This window comes from Ambystoma mexicanum, chromosome 10, assembly GCF_040938575.1.
Source record: "Ambystoma mexicanum isolate Mex_15411 chromosome 10, UKY_AmexF1_1, whole genome shotgun sequence".
Classification (NCBI taxonomy): domain Eukaryota; kingdom Metazoa; phylum Chordata; class Amphibia; order Caudata; family Ambystomatidae; genus Ambystoma; species Ambystoma mexicanum.
The window spans coordinates 740,262,082-740,268,123 of NC_090932.1; the positions used below are offsets into that span (position 1 = coordinate 740,262,082).

Below are 6,042 nucleotides of genomic sequence, written 5' to 3' on the forward strand. Positions count from 1 at the left end.
CCCAGACCAGCTGGACACCCTGGTGGACACTGACGAGGAGGAGGACCCCGACACTCCGTCTTCAGTCAAGGCTTTCCATGATCGGCCTGCAGGTCTGGCTGAATACCTGGGGCTTCCACAACCTGAGGTGGGGATCCTGGCCGAAGTCCTCACACTACGCCGCACGGCTAGAACAGGGATTTCGATGCAGAAGGATTTTGTCACCTTGGCCAAAAAGGGATGGCTTAAACCCCATTCGGCACAGCCCACCCACAGGCGCCTTGATGTCAAGTACAGGCAATTGGAGGGGGATACACTCTTGCTGTCGGCACACCCTCAACCACGCTCCTCAGTGATTGCTGCAGCCTCTATCTATTCGAAGCCGCAGTTTTCCTCGGCCACCTCGTCCTTGGCTCTGCTAGGCAAGAAGGAGAAGATCTTGGAGGCGTATGGAAAGAAGGTCTATTCCCAGTCTTCCCAGCAGCTCAAGCTGCGGAACGTCCGGTCCATACGTTTCTAGCTGAATCGGTTGGTACTCGTACAGCGCCTCCTCGAGCTTGGCCATAGGTCCCAAGGACACATGTTGACCCATTTTGATGCCGGTGGAAAAGGTAACCGGTTTAATTTGCCTGGGGGGCCTTTCCATTTTTATATCTAACAGTGTGGACCGGTCCTTGTGCTGAGCTAACAGAAGTGCAGCAGGCAGATGGGAACTCTCCAACTCATCGAGAAGAGCTTGTTTATTCTTCTTTTTCAGAATCTGTTGCATCTGTTCCTCTCTTTGGATCATCACTCTTCTTTGCACATTAGCGTTACGTTCCTCTTCCAAGGCTTCTTCCAACACTTCTTGCTCACGTGTCAGTTTAACCTTATTTTTTAGGATAACTTCTTTGTTCTCCTTTTGATACATTTCCATTTTCTTCTTGGTGTTTTCAAGGTCTGCATTGTTGGTCAAATTGAATACAATATCTTCTATTTCCTCAAGGAAATCATTGTAGTCGTTTAAATTTGAAAAATCTTCTTCTCTTTTATTATATATTTTTAACACTTTCTTTCTAATCTCGACTTCCTTGTCTACGGTGGGATCCTCAAAAAGTTGAACCCGAAAGTTGTTTTTTCGAAGTGCTGTTCCACACTCTTGGCAGCTGCCAGACCCTCTGACAAACAATAAGTCCACACAACTTTCACACAGCGTATGCCCACAGACATTCACCATCAGCTTCAGTGAAGGGTTCCTGTATTTGGTGGTCTTGCACCGAGGGCAGCCCTGGTCATCCATTCCCACGTCCCCGGTGCAGCACCAACACTCAGGAACAATTCATTGCACAAGACTCGCCTGTACTGCGAGACCAGTTGTATCTACAACAGAGCATGCGCAATGAAAAGCCAACTTCCGCTTGACAAAGGGTACAAGTGGCAGCGCCTCGCTGCACCTTCGTCAGTCTAATGCGGACGCTATGCTCGCAGCCGTTAACTGAAGGCTTTGAAGGGAAATAGCTGACTTCCTTCCGGAACCTCCGGTACACAGTCAAGCATGCTTCAAGGGAGGGCTGGCAGAAGCAAAGATGGTGGCTCAGGACATCATGAAGTCCACAGTGGCACATATTGACACCTCAGGCCATGCCATCTGCATAGCCATGGACATGAGAAGGACTGCCTGGCTACGCGCTACCAAATTCAACCCAGACGTCCAGGAGCTCATATTGGACCTTCCATTTCGAGGGTAGCAACCTTTCATTCCACCACTGATGAGGAACTTGATAAGAAGACCAGTTCCCAGACTGCAGAATCCTTATATATCCTCACAAGGCTTCCAGGAACGAAGGTCCAGGAAGCTGGACCGGTCTCCCAGTCAGCACCGCCGCAAACAACACAATGCAGGAATAAGGGCTTCCTTCAGTCCCCCTCCTCAGCCCCAGCCTGAGAGGGAAAGAAGGCATGACATTCCCCTCCATGTCCATGTGTCTCCGGTGGGGGGGCAGGTTCGTGGACCCCTGGATTCAATCAGTAGTGTCCTCGGGCTACTGCCTGCCTATTCCTCCCTCTCCTCCCCTCCCACAGATTGGGATAACAACTCTGTTGGCGGAAATTCGATCGCTTGTAGAGAGCCAGGCAGTGGAAGAAGTCCCAGCGGGGTATGGGCTTCTACTGCAGGATTTTTGCCATACACAAAAGGAACCAGGCTGGCCTGAGAGTTGTTTTGGACCTTTCCACCCTGAACCTTTCCCTTTCTCTTCAAACGTTCAAGATGGTTACCCCAGCGCTTATTGCGGAGACACTGTGCAAGGGAGACTGGATGTGCTCCCTGGATCCTAAGGACGCGTACCTACATGTCCCGATTTGGCAGCCTCATCGGTCCTTCCTGAGGTTCAGGATAATGGGCTTCCATTTCCAATATACGGTTCTATCCTTTGGGCTCAATTCAGCCCCCAGGGTCTTTAGCAGGCTTATGAATGCAGTAGCAGCCCATCTCATGGCCCAAGGTCAACATGTGTACCTATACCTAGACGACTGGCTCATCAGGGCGAGATCCCCGAAGGCGGTCGATCACACCTCCTCTGCCCTCATGATTACACTACACAAACTGGGATTTCCATCAATCTCAAGAAGTCGCAACTGTAGCCGACGCAGAGTCTGGCTTTCCTGGGCCTCATCTGGGACACGAGCGCAGAGAGTTTTTCCCTCGGAGGACAAGATCGCAGCCATCAAAAGAGCCACAGGTAATTTTCTCAGCAGAGCAGTGACCTCGGCATGCTGGTACTAGCACCTCTTGGGTTTCATAGCGGCATGTCTACTGGCAGTGCCTTACACAAGGCTCAAAAGGAGACGATTACAGCTGCACTTAGCAGCTTCCTGTAGTCATGAGCGGGCATCCCAGGGGAACTCGTAAGCATTCCTCCCTTTCTCCACCAGGACCTTTTCTGGTGGAGCATGGAATGCAACATGAGGATAGGCAGACCCTTCCGGCAAGCAGCACCACAGCTAACATCACCACGGATTCTTCCTGGGAGGGTTGGGGGGCTACCCTAGACAACCACAGTGTCCATGGAGTATGGTCTCTTCAGGAACCGGAAGCTCATGTCAACTGGCTAGAGCTCAAGGTGATCTGGCTCGCTCTCAAATCTTTCCTGCAGATTATCAGTGGCAAGACTATCCTCATTCAAACTGACAATTCCACCAGCATGTATTACATCAACAAGCAGGGTGGCACTTGGTCTCCTCCTCTGTGGAGCATTTGCAAGTTGGTGCTGGAGAACAACATACACTTGATGGCGATCCACCTCCTGGGGGAGTCAAACCTGGAGGTGGACAGACTCAGCAGGTTGGGTGCGGGTGCGGACAATTACAAATGGCAACTGAACAATCAGGTTCTTCAGGGGATCTTTAACAGATGGGGGACATCCCCAGGTGGATCTCTTCGCCACCTGGTACAACACAAAGTGTCCTCAGTTTGCGTCCTGGCAGGGACAGGGCCTAGGCTCCCTGGGCGATGCATTACAGTGGAACAGCATGAACGCATATGCATTTCCTCCCACTCCCCTGGTACACAGGGTGATCTGCAAGATAAGAGAGTCCCGACAACTCAGTATCATTCTGATAGCCCCGTGGTGGCCGGCGAGACCATGGTTCTCGGAGCTACTCAGCCTGTCGGACTAGCCTCTGATTGACCTTCCATTGGGCCCAGCTTATCTACTATAGCAGCAGAAGGGCTCGGTCATCCACCCCACCCTGCAGAAGTTAGCCCTTGCAGCGTAGTTCCTGAACAGGTTACATTGAAGCATCTGCGGCTTTCAGAGGCTAACCTAGACATCATACAGGGTGCTAAGAGCGATGCTACTAGGAGTCAGTACAAAAGTAAGTGGTCCAGGTTTTGCCACTGGGCAGAGTCTAAGGAGGTTGATCCGCTTACTTGCACGTTGGACGACGTGCTCTCCTCCTCGGCACACCTCGCCCACTCGGGGGTGCAAATAGACACATGCTGCAACTATCTGGCGGCCATCGGAGCCTACCGGAACTCGAAGGAGGATGTTTTCTCTTCCTCCAATCCGTGTGGTTAAAAGACATTTGGCGGGCCTCACCATGCTCTACCCGCCTATCAAGAAGCCACACCCTCTGTGGGCCCCCAACCTAGTGTTGTGCGCTTTGGCACATAACCCCTTTGAGCCAATGGCTTCCACAGACATCAGGCTGGTCACCATTAAGACAGCCCTCTTGGTGGATCTTACGTCTGCATGCCGGGTCAGCGAAATCCAAGCTCTTGTGTCTTCTAAGCCTTATACTAACTTTCATAGGGACAAGGTGGTCCTTGGAATGCATCCCACGTTCCTCCCTAAAGTAGTCTTTGTTCCATCTAAATGAGGAGATAGTGCTATCCACTTTTTTCGTGGACCCTAAGGATGATGCTCAGAGGGCCCTGCATTGTCTGGATGTTAGGCACGCTCTGAAATTCTACTTGGATAGAACAAAGAGCTTCTACAATCTGAGGCTTTTTGTTACCTTCGGCGGGTCAAAGCCGGGATATCAAGCTTCTAAGGCCTTCATAGCAAGTTGGATGGTTTTGACCATTAAGGAGGCCGATGAGGGGCAGCACAAGCCACTTCCGCCGAACATGCATGCCCACCCACGCTATCAGAGCAAAAGCCACAGAATTTGCCTTCCAGAGGCACTTTCCGTGGCAGGTCATTAGCAGGGCGGCCACATGGGCCACTCCTTCGGCCTTCTGCAAGCACTACCGTCTGGATGCCAGCTCTAGGTCAGACGCGGCTTTCAGACAGGCAGTATTAAGGACCTTGTTTTCTTTAGGAGGGTCACCTCTCCACCCGGACTACAATCAGTTGTAATCGCCCATACAGTATGGAGGAAAGGGGACGGGACACATGAGTAATTATAGGTTACTCACCATAGTGACAAATATACTCCATAGTCCCCTTTCCTCCATATGTCCCACCATTCTCCGTCCCCTAAGAAAACTGGTGTCATTAGGCAATGGTAATATTGTGGACGCGTCAATGAGGACTGTGGATTAGCGCCGCTGGGGCAGTGCATGCTCCCAGGGCCGGGCCCCTGCGTGCCTCTAAATTTAAAGGGGAAGAAGGTTTTTTCTGGTGAAGAAGGTTCTGTCTCCCGTCCCTGGCAAGGGATGCCCATACAGTATGGAGGAAAGGGGACTATGGACTGGGAGTACGTTAGTCACTACGGTGAGTAATGTACAGTTTAACCAATGGGGAGTGCGTGATCATGTTGTAATCTTTGTTATGTATAATTCTGTTAATTTGTGGTATTCTGCTATAAAAGCTGTAACTCCTGTGGGTGGGGAGAGCTCTGTGTAAGTTTGGTTCTACCAGTTTCTGATACTTTTTGCATGTAATAAACCTTTGTTTTCATTGCGAACTGTGTATTGATTATTTGGCATATGTGGAATTGTTTTTTATTGTTGGGTTTTGGGTCATTCACCTACAAATTTGGTGATCCCAGACTCTCTGTGAGGCTGGGGGTCCCTCTGCTGCGCATACTGGGTCACGGCGCCAATCTGCAGTGACCAGTCCCACTTACACGCTTCTGCAGGCGTCGTGGTGTTAGTAGGCCTGCCTTTTCCTTAGAACAGGGTGCTACACCTAACTGTGCAGGTGAATTGCTGGGGGCCCTGCATCGCAGTTGCTCGGGAAAACGCATAGACATAAGTGCACTTTTGTGGGAGAAAATAACAGGGGGAGGTGTGTGTACACAATAGACCATGTGGCGATGTATTGGTTTTTATAGTAGTGTCCAGAGGGTGATAGAAGAGGGGAAAAGGGATTTGCCTCATACAAGAGGCAAGGCAGCGCTGCAAATAGAGTAGTGATCCAGTATATATAGGGCCAGGGAGCCCTCCACCTGGCAAAAAGGGGCGTTATGAGGGGAAATTCCCTAATCTAGAGGCAAGGAGACAGAGGAAGGGTCTACACCATAGTGTAAATAAGTGTGTTTTATTTATTTTTGACTGTTTTTGGTTTATATTGTTGTTTAGTTGCCCAGCTGTATGAATAAGGGTGTATAGTGGTGAGGGTGAACTGGAAGGGACAA

General features: G+C 50.5%; 1 pseudogene; it reads right to left on the minus strand.

Moving 5' to 3' along the window:
* Positions 1-397: 397 nt before the first annotated feature.
* LOC138492918 (CDK-activating kinase assembly factor MAT1 pseudogene) lies at positions 398-1,349 on the minus strand (annotated as a pseudogene).
* Positions 1,350-6,042: the final 4,693 nt, after the last annotated feature.